General features: G+C 42.2%; 1 protein-coding gene across 1 annotated transcript in view; it reads left to right on the forward strand.

Annotated features, from left to right (window-relative positions):
- Nucleotides 1-8,225: 8,225 nt before the first annotated feature.
- Nucleotides 8,226-14,189, forward strand: part of MYOZ1 (myozenin 1) — a 26,261-nt gene continuing 20,297 nt past the window's right edge. Inside the window, exon 1 of the mRNA XM_018566005.1 lies at nt 8,226-8,380. The gene's annotated coding sequence lies outside the window, so the exon portion shown is untranslated. The remainder of the gene's footprint in view (nt 8,381-14,189) is intronic.

Here is a 14,189-nt window from a genome sequence, read left to right on the forward strand (position 1 = left end):
CAAGAATTACAATTTAACCCTGCCACAAGTTTGTAGCAAGTTGTCCTTGCTATCTGGGTAGCGGCTGCTGGGTCACTATGGCGATAGTTCCGCCACTGGATGATAAACATCCCCCTTCTTACCTGAATGTCAGAGTTTTTCTCCCCGTTGTCTATTTTAGTATGTTACCCATTTACTATGGCCCCACATCACAACTTTCAAAAATTTACATGAACCCCTTTCTGCCTGCAATTCCTATATTAACGTTCTTCAGTACAATGCATCATGTTGAAGATTTGTTAATAAATGTCCTGAAGCAGAAGTGGCAGCCAACACCTGTCCTGGCTGCCAATTTTATGACTGCACTCATCGGCTGGTTGGTCAGATACAGAGATCAGGAACCAATTGAGCCAATGGGCTTGGTTCCCAATCATATGATCCCTATATTATCATGAGGACCATATGAGATTGGTTAATATCAAGATGGTGCCAGTTGGCTAAACTGTCATTGCACCCTGCACAGAGCAAGAGACTCTTTAAGAAGCAATTGACCAGCTCTGGCTAGTGGCTCTAGCTAGTGGAATACAAAAACAGAAAAATTAGATTAATTAATTTTATAAAAATAAAAAATATTATTACAAGACAATAATGGCAATTTTTACATTTGTGTTTGTTGTTCAGCTTACGATAAAAAAAATCTGAAGGTAGTCATTAAAGACAATAAAGATACAAATAAAAGTCGTATTCATAAAGGCGCAATAGTCATAGAGTTATAGGCTAGTAAAGGTGAGCTCTGGGGAAACATTTTTTTTTTTTTTGGAAAAAAGTTTTATTAAGCTTTCCAACAGTACAAAAATTGAAAACATTCAGACAAACATTTGCCTGTGTGCATAGTCGCATATGTACACATTGTGCTGAGGTCAAATATAACAGTCGTCAAGTTAGGCAAAACACACAAAAACAAAATCGAGCATAATGGATCACAGTCAGTATCGTAAGTGGCTTATTCTGCCTATCACATCTATGCCTATATCTAGGGCAATGGATAGAGAGGTAACACTCTCGTCTCTCATGTGTTAGGTATAGTGTCAACCTTCCCTGCCCAAATCGGGCGGGAGGTATATCCCAACCACGGAGCCAGATGAATTAGTGGATAGTACGTTCAACTGTGGGGAACCAATCGGTCCATGGTCGCCAGAGGGCATCAAACTGCTTGAGTTTGTCATTATTAGATGCTGTAGCCCTTTCAAACTTGCAATGTAGTTGTACCAGGTGGATGAGGTGGGTGAGGGCTGGGGCCTCCAGCATTTTCCAAATTCTGGCAATAAGGAGACGTGCAGCTAGTAGGACTTGAGTTATAACAATTCTACTACTGGGTGGAAAAATCTCTATCCCTAAGTTCAGTACTGCCAGATCAGGGGTGGGATCTATTCTGATGGAGCTTACAGTGCTAATAATGTTAAAGACCTCCCCCCAATATCCATGGAGGAGAGGGCATTCCCAGAAAGTGTGCAGGAGGGTGCCCACTGCCCCACACTCTCTCCAGCATTGTGCAGAACGACCCCTGTAGTACACTGCTAACATATAATGTGTAAGGTACCATCGCAATGTGATCTTTAGGGTCAGTTCCCAGAGATTGACGCACTTGGTCACCAAAAACGACGTCTTAAGAGCCGTACTCCACTAGGTCTGGGAGTACTGTGTTCTCAGGTCTGTTTCCCACTTCTGGAATGGGAGGGACTTGGTGAAAACGAGTTTCTCTTGCAAAGTACCATACACCAGAGATATACCCCTGGTCTTAGTGTGTGGGTTGTGGAAGAAGGCCCAAATGCTGTTGGGAAACCGAACCTCCGTTGGTATAGTCGTCCCTATAAGGTGGAAAATTTGCAAATAGCGGAACAGCTCTGTCTGAGGGAGGTCATATTGTCCACTTAAGTCTGTAAAGGATCTAAATTTACTATTGGTATATAAATTGGATATCGAAACTATAGAGTTGGTATGCCATTGTTTGACATCTAGGTCGGGTATAAGTATTTCCAAAATATAAATTGGCTGTGGAAGGAGTATAGTTGAGTCGGCTGAGAAAGGGGAGGGAACAAATATGTCTCCACGCTTCAATAGAAGCTGTGATAGGAGGGGAGAAACAGTCCCTTGGAAATCCTGCCTTCGTACTAGCTAGTAGAAAATCAATCAAGTTATGGCGGTTTACCATGGAACTTTCAATCTCCCACCAGAACACATCTGGGGAAGGCCTAAACCAATGCCTCAGCTGTTCAATAAGCACCGCTAGATACTAGTCTTTAAGATCTACCATGCCCATCCCACCCACCGTTTTGTGCTTTATCAGTTGGGCATATGCACATCTCGCTCATTTATGTTGCCAGATAAAGTTATGTAGTGGAGATCTAAGGTTCTTAAAGTAGGTGTTGGGTATGGGAATCGGCAGCGTTCCAAAAAGATATAATATTTTGGGAAGAACCACCACTTTAAAGGCTGCTAGTCGTCCTGACCAGGAAAGTTCATGGTTGGACAGCATCTTTAGGTCAGTTTGGAGAACATTTAGAAAGGAGGGGTAGTTCACCCGAAATAACACATCAGGTTGAGACGTGAGAGTGACAGCTAGATAGGTTATTCCCTTGGTGCTCCATGCGTATGGTAGAGAAGAGGACAGGGACGCTTGCATCGGGGGGTGAAATGTTTAGGTTAAGCAAGTGGGACTTCGTGTAGTTGACTTTATAATGTGATACAAGTCCAAATTTGTGGATGGTGTGCTGCACTGCTACCAAAGAAGAGGCTGGGTCCGTGAGCATGAAGATCATGTCATCAGCAAAGAGTTGTATTTTATGCTGTCTATGCGCAAAAACAAAGCCGTGTATTGTGGGGTCTTTTCTAACTGACTGCGAATGGTTCCATCAGTAAATCAAAAATTAACGGTGACAGAGGACAGCCTTGCCTTGTCCGATTAGAAATTGAAAAGGAGGCGGACATTGTCCCTGACATCATCTGGGGAAACATTTTATTGACCCTTGCCATGGGGTTTCCCACACACTGCAAGGGATAACTGCTTATTTTTGTTTAGTTGCTAAAACAAAAAGTTATTCTTACCCAAACTGCTGAGCCAACTCCGTGCTTCTCCGGCTTCCAAGGCGTGTCTCCTCCTCCATTGTACAGATGGAATTTTCCTTGGTGTTCTCATGTCTATAAATTGTGTATAGGACGTGATGATTTACAGGACCTTAGACCACTTCAGCAGAGGGGGAGAGAGACTGGAAGGATCGGTCTAAGAACAAGTCGGCTTGAATGATCGGGTGAGTATAATTGTTTGTATTTTAGCACCTAGACACAAATGAGCAGTTAACCCTTGCAGTGCGAGAGTAGCGCCACTGCAAGTGTTAATAAAACATTTTCCCCAGACTTCTTTAACCAACAAATATAGACACTGCTTAATTTGGCCTTGGCATCTAGCCATCAATGACCTCCAGAAACAAAAGGGTTAAAGCCCAACTCCAGTAGTTGCTACAGTGAAGCTCACATTTCTGTGGGTTTTTTTGGGCTCTCAATAAAGAAACGGACGGAAACGTCTGTTATTTTGTTACAGTAATAATTTTCAAGCAAAAAGACATTTATTTCTCCACTTGTTTCAAATGTTATAATGTGTTTCAATAAACCTCTAAGCACAATGGAGGAATTCCTGTTCTATTAACTCCATTGCTGAGGGATGGTAGGAAGACCCAATTGCCTTTCACAAAACAATTTGTTTTCAGCGACAAGCAATACAATGAAGGAATACATGTTATCATAATTATAAGGAAACTTGTACTGGGAAAATGGGCTGCCACTCCTGACCATCTGGAATTGTAATCTTTCTTTTGGCCTTCACTGACTTAGAACAGACGTGCGCCACTGAAGTCAGAACTACTGATTTGCATGTTTGTTTGGATAAGTTAGCAAGTGAGAAGTTATGGAAGCCGCTGGATCATCATTACAGCCAGGGACCTTCAGAATTAGTTAAATACAGTTAGCCCTGATATATAAGGTTTTTTTGTGAGGAGATGACCCCTCCCAGGGCCATCCCTATAATGTGACAGGCTAAGTTGGCGGCGGCGTGCGAGGGGGGTGCAAGCCACCACGTCCAGGTTGCTAATAGCTCTTAGCAGCCTGTGATTCTCTGTCCAGCTTCCCACCCAGTTCACTGACATCACTGGTTGCCAGCAACAGGGCGGGACAGTGTGGCTGGTGTCCTGCCCAGCTCCTTTCAACCTGTGATATCCGTTAGCTGGGTGGGATTTTAGACAGCCTCTTTTAGACAGCCTGTGTACCCACAGGTAACAAGATTCACAACCCCGAACGGTTATTCACTGGCAGCACCTCCAACCCCCAGAATGACCATTCACTGACAGCCAACCCCCCACCACCACCACATGCCTTCCCTTCATTGACAGATGTCAATGAACAGGTCTCCTCAGTGAAAGATTCCCCCTATATTTTGTATTCAGTCACACATTAATGAACACTTTAAAGTGCAAAAAAAACCTCATACCAAATGGTAACTTCCTGCTCTCTCTGCCTGTGCTGCACTCATCTGTTTCATTGTTCCCATTCATCTCTGAGGATTCCAGAACACCTGCCTTCTATGTTATTGACAAAAGGAGATGGGGAGGTGTTCTGTAGTCCTGTTGTAGGGTGACAACCTCCGCCATAGCTATACTATGGTGAGTGAGCGTGGTCACTCTAGGACAGAAAATGTTGCACTGGCAGGATCACCAGAAGAAAAGAAAAAAACAAACAAACCTGAAAAAGGATACCAATGCAGACACTACATCTAAGGTAAGCTGCAATATATTCCATTTCTTGTTCTTCTAATTAGATAGCCTTTAATCTTGCCTTATCTTTTTTAGTTTGCAGGACTCTGTTTAGTCACTACAGCCGTCTTCTTTTGGCACAGAGGTTGTCTTGCCATTGGAACTGACTACATCACTAGTGACCTTTCTCCGTTTATATGGTGTAATAATGGAAAAATCATCAAAACACAGAGATTGATGACATCGGTATTAAGCTGCCCATAAACCTTCCAACCATTGCACGACTTAAAATTTCCGCTGAGGGGAGGGCTTCCGATGATTTCAGTGCTGAGCTTGTGCACACCGGCCCGTGCGGCATTCGTCTTCCGAGCACACTACCAACCCGCCGAAAATGGTATGATTTTCGGCAAGTTTTCCATCCTGCTCGGAAGACGAAAGTCGTGCGACCTTACACTAGAAGCAGTCGCACGCTGCCCATACACCTGCCGATTATCGTGTGATCGCAAGATCACCCTCGATTATCTTACGATAATCGGCCGGTGTATGGGCACCTTACGACTGTTAATCATGCCAGTGAACATAGCTCATACATACAGCTGAAATAGATATGTTATGGAGATGTTCAGTAATCATTATCACCTCCTGGGTGAATACTGATCAAGTATGTCAATAAGGAGGCAAATCCAAGGTCAGTTGTAGGAGAAGGAAGCAGACTCTTTGGGGCTGATTAATGAAAACTGGAGAAAAGGAAATGAGCAGAGACCTGGAGTTGTTGCCCATGGCAATTGATCAGAATTGTTAATAATTATTTCCATTTACCTGATTAGTTACTATGGGCACCAACTAAGTTTTATTGTGCCATCAATTAGCGTTGCTTTCCTGTCCCTTCCTCATGGGAGATCCTCACTGGACCTCTGCCAGTAATTCCTGTATCACTGGCACTGCCCATGGCAATGATGGCACTATAGTAAGCAGAAGAAATTCAGTAATTCCTAGACTCCAGGTTTGAATGTGATCATACAGTCTGCATTGACTCCTTCTAATGCTTACATGAAAATGTTTTCTGTGACCATAACCTCTTCACAAAGTATATTGTGAGTAACAGTGGCCATTGGAAATCTACCCATGACCACACTGGGGTCACTGCCCTTTTCTGCCCAAAAAAATACTTTAAAAAATGTGATTGCATTATTACATCAAAATTAATATGTCAAATTCTGGTACAAAAGCATCAAGCATGTATGCAAGGCTCCAGATATTGCCATACTCAGGAAGAGGTAATGTACCTTCAGTACCAGAAAGGTGAACTTCCTGACACATTTAGCCATGTGAAATAACCTCAGCCGTATACAAATTTCTTATGTTTTTAGGACAATAAACAGGAAATGTTCATCAAAAGCATTATCATTTAAAAATGTAATGTAAAAAATGTAAATGTAATGTAATGGGAAATATAATGACATTCTTATCTGTCTAAGACATATAGATTATTTCCACACAAAAAGTAAAAGCAGTTAGTGAGCTACTAAAGTTATCCAGCAGATATCGCAACCACATAACCTTTACTCAGTGGCGTCACAAGGGGGGTGCGGCCCACACCCGGGTGACACCATTGGAGGGGTGACACCAAAATGAGTCATTTTGGTGTCTCCCCCCTCTAAAAAGTCGGGCGCTCGGTCATGGACCGAACGCCCGACAGTATCAGGAGAGAGGAGGGGACCCGGCGGCATACCTTATCCCGCCGGGTGACTGTCCCCTCCTCTCTCTGCCGGCGTCCATCACCAAGATGGCCGCCGGCAGGTATCAGAATACTGCCGCACGTGGTGACGTCACACGCATGCGCAGTGACGTCTCGGCGGGGTGACACTCGGTTACCGCTCCGGGTGTTACCCAGCCTCGGGACGCCCCTGCCTTTACCTTTTACAAGATTGCTCTTCCGTAGTCAAAGTTTTGTTATTGTGTTAAATCTACAATCTCAGTGACTCAGGATACTTACTCTCCTGGTAAAAGTCACTTTCATTAAAGGAGAACTATGAGGTGAGTGATTTTCACTCAACCTCATAGTTCGAGCCGACCTGTGACAATGAAACTGTCACAGGTCGGCTCTATAGATCAGGAAGTGAACGAACACATACCGTAGCTTGCTCACTTTCCGATCATCTCCCTGACTGTCAGTCACCACTCCCCGCTCCGATACTCCAGCGCTGAGTGGAGGAATGGACGAAGAGGGGGCGGGCACAGCTGGCTCTGCCTCTGGATAGGCAGAGCCAGCTGTCAATCCCGCAGCTGGGTGGATCTCGACAGCATTGTCGGGATCTGTCCTGCCTGCCGCGATCTCGGTATATAGTAATAGCTTGCTATATACTGACCTTTGTGCCACTGGAGGACGTTAGAATATGTCCTCCCATGAATCTTAAGAGAACTATGGGATAAAAGGCTCGTCCCAAGTTAACTATTTAACTTATGTGATGTCTCTTGATGCAAACATCCTCTTCCTTCCACTCATATCCAACAGTCCCTCCAGCGCTGGTGCCGCTCTCTGATCCAACGCAGACTTATGTCTTCCTGTGTTTTACCCGCTACATGCATACATCAAGCAAGCGACTCCCTTGATTGAAACAATGCCGAAGCTATATATGATCCAAGCACTGTGGAGAGACCAGAAAGATGAACATAGTGGTCTACGGCAGTTGTCATAATGGCTGTGATCTGCAATATGCCAGCAAAAATGTGCAATTTCATATGTGTGCTGCTTGTTTTTTTATTTTCTTTTTGGACATGGATGGTTAATGCTCTAAAATAAATGGTAAACTAGTTGTTTTGCATTGTGAGTAGAATTAATAAAGTACAACCATTGTGTGTACAAAAAATATATGAAAATCATATATCTAGTGGTGCAGCAATAATGGCTTGAGCCATCATTTCAGGCTTCTTTTCGATTATGTGACAGGCAATAATTTGTTTGGCATTATGAAGGTGTATACTGATGTGAACGTGCAACTATGTAAAGTGCTGCGTAAATTGTCGGCAACAACAACAGACACCAAGTTATTGATATAACTGAAGTCACTCAACTGCTCTCACATATCAATCAGCAACATGTACAAATGGGCATGTGACCCATTTTAAAACATGCTATTGTAATTAAACGTCGTACGCTGCAGAATGGCAAAGTGTGCCTCTTCATCTTGACTAATTATGATAAATAATAAATACAGTATATACACTATAGTTAAAACATATTGGGTTGTATATAGGTTACGTGACACTCCATAAAGTGAGGTTTAATGGACTTCAGGGCTGCTGAGTTCCACCTTTTCCCTTCCCTCTTCTGTCCTCTTGCCATCTGAGATCCCCCTTACTCCTTTGGCTATTAATAACATCCAGGATGCCACTGCAAGCAACATCCAAGAGTCAAATATACTGCACTTTGCATCAGCACTTTGTGCTGTGCAGACACCCTGGTGCACACGTTCTTCTTTCTCCAACAGCTCTCTGAAAAACAGGACCCCAAGACTTGAAAACCCGCAAGGAAGGGCGTTTAGATTAGTGTACTGATCAAGCAGAAGATCAATAAGCTGACCCTAAGGTTGACCTCCGTGGTGCATTGCTAAGGTAAGATATTTTTATTCATAATACGGTTTTAAACCAACAGCACAGAAAGTCTGAAATAATTCTGATGAAATGTATTTTGCTATGTAAGAACATAATATGAAAATATGCATAATTATTTATAAGTACTGAAATGCCTGGGTTGAAATTGAAGCTCTGTGCAAGGGAATACTGCTGAGCCTGCAAGGCAAACTTGTCGAGTATGAGATGAATATAGACAGCAGCCAAATGCTCCCTGGGTAACGTAAGATCCCTTCAGAGACTTTTACTAGGTTGGCTCTGTTAGTTGTACCTTAGACCTTTTAACGTCGTGTAGAAAATCACTTCTTGTCCCCGCTCGACTTTGAAACAAAGCCAAAAATGCTTTGATATTTACAACACATTACCATTTTCTTTTCCATACTGCCTTTATTTTATAGTTAACAAGTTGACCTGAGTATTTTTAGGACATCAGCAATCAACTTACCATCTGTTTGTATGATAAATAGAGGATGTAGATCAGTATTTAAATCGTGTTTATGTAAGATGTAGAGCTAACTGTCTGGCACCATGTACTAATTATTTTATTATCACTTCTTCACAGTCTATAACTCACGGTTGGATTTGGTGGACCTTTTATTCATTTATTTATTTAAATATTAAAATGCTAAGGTAGGTGAAGGGCAGTGATCAGCATTGAAGTGCACCTTGATCCTCTTAAACAGTCAATGTTTAATTCCCAACATATGGGGTATACTGCATACTATTGCAATGGCCACTTCATTCAAAATGAACGCAATCATATATGCATACACTCACAACTTTCTAAGACATCTTTTAGCACAAAGTACATTGGCAAAGGACACACCCCTAAATAATAAATATCTGAAGCGACACACCCCTGCCATGCCCCCCAGTTACGTGAACTGTGGAACTTTAATATACAAATGAGCATTAGTGAAACCCAACAAGTACTTTTTTCCCACCAGTCCTATTTTTTTATAATAGCTTTTTCAAAAATAACAAATGGAGATTAGATTTAGGGCTTATTGTAGCATAACTGAGGTCTAAACATCAAACCAAAAAGAAGGACAGATGAGGAGCATAGAGGGATCAAGGGATTTGGTTCCAAATGAGGAACGGTTGGGAACTATGTATATGGGATTCCATGTATAATGAGATTGTATTGCTTGGTGAGCTTGAATTTTGGCCTACCTACATATTGATAACTGTGAAACCTCGATTATTTTTTATGGTTTTCAAACCTCTTTCCCAATAAAAAAAATAATTTCTCTTGCACGGATTGGATATTTTATGTAATACAGGTTCAACTCATTGTACAAAACTTTACAGTTTACTAAATACAGCCCATTCTGCTTCTCTCTATTATTTAGAGCTGTCAGTTTGTTATCCCTTGACCTAATTAATAGAGTCTTAGGAGGTTAATTCCTGTGTTTCCCCACTAGTAACAATGCAACATCTAATCTGAGTCTTTTTATGGCCATACAGCTCACATTGAGGCAGTATAGTATTACTGCCTTGCCTCGGGTCCTGGCAGGGCAGTTAGGTTTAAATTGGTTGTCTTGCCTTTGACATGCCATGTACATGATCACACTCTCATTAGGAAACTCACAAGAAGCAAAATATGTTTGGATAAGCCATCTGTATAGCAAAATTACGTAACAATTTATTCAATGATCGTGAACGGGACTGATAACTTCTACTATGGAAAACTTCCGTCTCTTTTTGGACATGAAAATGATTCTGTTTCTATAATTATACCTATCCAGGATATCATTTATTTATAGGATCTCATTCGATTTCTAAAGACCATTACAGTAGGTTTGCCTTAAATTATAAAATGTTTAGGATTGAATATTGTCCCATTAGGACTCTTTCATCAGCTTACAATCCTTGACAGGAAGCCATATTCAATACCATATTAAAACATTTCAAACATCTCCAGCTGACAACTCTGGTGACATTTTATACCACGTGTGTGTCAAGTATGACGTTTATATTGTACAGCTTTGATTAAAAAACTCTGTGTGTTTGTCCAGCTTGTACTTGCTGTGCTTGTGGAAGCTGAGAGATCTGCACAACGTTTGTTATGAGATGTACAGTATCACTTCAGTACAGCATAGGAGAATGCCACAAACCATCCTCCGGAAGGGCGTTTGGCCTCAGCTCCTAGGTATTCTGCTACATCTGCATTTTTAAATTTAGTCATACCTAACTAAAACCTGTTAAAGTGCACGTCCAGCCAAAGGTTTTTTTTTTTTTAAGCATTGGACAAAGAGGGGAAAAATTAGAACTCCTGTCAGATCTTTAATGTAGGAGATTTTCTCTGACTTCCTGTCCTTGGGACAATGATGTAATCTGACAGGAAGTGAAAGAAAATGTCTGACAGCTACACAGATGGATATAAAAATGCATGATTTGGTGGGGTAGAGGAATGCTGGAACCTCTGTAACATTTTAAATGCTGTCTGTGTCTTTATTGTAGATAGCCCATCACTTCCTGTGTTTGGCATTCAGTAAGGGAAAATCTCTCTAGCCGAGCGCAAACAGCAGTAAGAAACTAACTCTTCCCTATTCTATCCAAAACATCAAGTGACACTAAACTCAGGAGTTAAATCTTAAAAATGCATTTAAGTACCTTACTTCACTCAGCTGTAGATCCTCAAATCATCTCTGAATTTGTGCTGACACTGTCCTTCCTTCTGGAGGGTGGCTACTTTTGTTCCCCATGGTCCTTGTGTGCGTTGTAAAGTAGCCACCGCTCCAAGCTCACTCCCATGATGGACTACAATCTCATGTTTAGTTTACTTATTTGCATTGAAATTATAGTCCATCATGGCAGCAAGCTTGGAGTGGTGGCTACTTTACAAGACACACAAGGACCATGGGAAACAAAAGTAGCCACCCTCCAGAAGGAAGGACAGTGTCAGCGCACACATTCGGAGATGGTAAGAGGATCTACAGCTGAACAATGCACAAATAAGCTACATTTTTGTTATTAATTTAAGGTACTTGAATGCATTTTTAACGCTTAACTTCTGCGTTTAGTGTCACTTTAAAACAAAATTTGTCCGGACATGTTTTTGTTTTGCCCCTGGCAGCCTGTGAACATAAAAAAAGAAGTTCTGGCTGTGATACTCACCCAGTCTCCGGCACTGCCCCTCATAGACTCATCAATCCTGCAATGCTGTGCCTCTCCTCTTGCAGGTTAAATGACTTTCAGTGTCATTCAACCCACTTCCTGTGAACCAAGGCGGTCAAGGCTCTGCCCCCACTCTTTGCAGCATTTTGGATCTGCCCACTGTTGGAGGAAGAAAGGGGTGAATAGGACCTGAGACATCATCAGAGCCAGCCAAAGACACTTGTGAAAAAGGTAAGTATACAGTTTTTGTTTTTTGCTTGGGATGCAGGGGTGCTCCATTAGGGGACCCAAACCTAGAGTTGTGCTTTAATGAAACTTAGTATAACGTATTAATTTTATGTTATACTAAATTAATGTATTACTCAGATTTAGTCTGGTTAAAAAGGATTCTCTGTTTTACTTAGCATGTTACATGCCTTTCCTTTCCAGTTTACCATTAGGGGCTGTGCTTCACTATAGTGTAAGGCAGATTCTGCGGCTATAGAATTTTCACTTTGCAAAGTGAATGTTCTGCTTGCTTATTAAATAGCTGCATTCACATAGGTCATCCATTCATATGCAAATAAAAATCCTCTTTTGTAATTTTCCCTGAACTTGATTGGGTATTCATAGTAAACATAGTTGTACTGTATTCACTACGCTAAGTGAACATTTTCTTAGCAAAGTAAACATAGATTTCTCTAAGTGAATTTTCTCTTGCAGCAAATCAACTTATATGGCTCTGGCTTGGGTACTTTCACTTTGAAATTTGAAATTTGTGAATGTAATATTCTATTTAATTGATTTAGTTTTTCTGCAGCCAATGCAAGACTTCTTTTATTCTTGCCAACCTGGATCTCACTTTGAGGAGCAGTGGGTAGTCATTTCACAATCTGAGGGTCATAAAAGTTATTTGTTAATGGACATACTGGTCATCTAAAACACAAGATACCGGATAAGTGATGAGTGGAGCTATATAATGTTATGTATAAAAATGTGTGATATCCATATCGGTTATTAACTGGAACAGGCAAATAAAGTATGTAAAAGGTTCCCCTCTGTTCCCTCTGTGACCTAATAGACACATAGCTGGAAATGACTTTTGCCTACTTCAGAGGCCTTCCATTGAACTCAGGGCTCTCTTTCTTCATGCAGATACAGGGGCACTTCCACTGCCCACATCAAGCTCCAGACAGAAAGGCTGTTTCTCCTTCCTGTACCTCATATCTCACTCTCAGTCACAGAAAACACATCACCTGGTAGCATCACAGAAAATGTGCGAACCAACACCTCAAAATGTACCAGTGGTCAAACTAGTGGACACAGAGGGCAGTTCCCTGAAACATTCCTCAAGTCTTAAGCACAGCCCATCCCTCCTTTGTGATATGCCTTCTACAGTTTCACAGAACATGATACCAGCCCAGACAAATGCCACAGCAATAGAGAAATATCTAGACGGGATTGGGAAGGATACCAAAGTATACTCATTGTGTTGATGAGAATACAAACATAACAAAACAGCAAAGTTTCAGTTCGGCTTTGTCCAGTGTTTTTTTTACTCTTTATGTAGTGATCAAACATCAGGTACAGAAATAAAGGTAATTAGCTTTCATTTAAGACACATTGTTATAGTTGACATGAATATTTTAGGTAAGAAAGCAATATAAGCAGACAACAAAATATCTCCCAGTTCGATACTTGGAATCACCTTTTTTTTTAATGCTGTTTGTGTCTCCATGAAGGAGATTTGCACTCTATGTCTTGGTAAATACTGTCTCCAGGACATAAAGTAAGGGAAAATCCAAAATTTTGTGTTGTCACCAAAACATGAAAAGAGAGGAAATCTTTTAATGAGGAAGCTTGTTTCAACTGACATGAAAAGTTGAGAGTTTTACCCCTTGTATGGCGCTTATCAGAGGTACAGGGAAATTGCGGAGGAGGGAATACTCATGACCCGATCTTCACGGCTCACGCCGCAACATCAGCACTACAGGCTTCTCCAGCAAACGCCTGCAGGTCACAGCTCCGTCGGGCTGCCCGAAAGCCCCAGCGTGAATTCTCCACTGTGGCTGAACAGTCCGGCACCTCCAACCGCTCTCTAGCTCCCCCATCCAGGACAACGTCGCTCCACCGGTCCACAACACCTGCCAGTAGAGGACACCTGTGCCAGCACTCCTGAGGACCACCCCACGGCCCACCGCCGCGGCACCACACGGGCCGCACCATCATCGCTGAGAGCCGCCCTACACTATCCCCACGGTGAGTTACAGAAGCCCACCCCTTCTTCACCCACCATTGCATACCTCACCCCCTCGTGTTTGTATCCCCATCTGCCTACTGGGTGAAACGCCACACCACCCTGAAAAAGAGGGACCACCACCACCACCACTCCACCCCATCCGCTTCACTGCAACCCGACGATTACAAGCGAACACTCATCCAGACTCAGGTGAGTACAACACCTACGATTACACCCCACTCTACCACATTTATTGCGCTAGGTAGTGGCGCTTCCGTCTCCTTGTTTCAACTGACAACTGTCTGAGAGGGCAATTCTCTCACTTTGCCGAGATTGCCTCATACCTCCTGTTGTGTCTATAGTATAGGAAGTGAAGAGAAATATCCCTAGTGGTACATATATGGAAAAAACTGACAGGGATTTAACCAGGCCCTACT

The sequence above is a fragment of the Nanorana parkeri genome, unplaced genomic scaffold (assembly GCF_000935625.1).
Source record: "Nanorana parkeri isolate BGI_ZX_2015 unplaced genomic scaffold, ASM93562v1 scaffold908, whole genome shotgun sequence".
In the NCBI taxonomy this organism is placed as follows: domain Eukaryota; kingdom Metazoa; phylum Chordata; class Amphibia; order Anura; family Dicroglossidae; genus Nanorana; species Nanorana parkeri.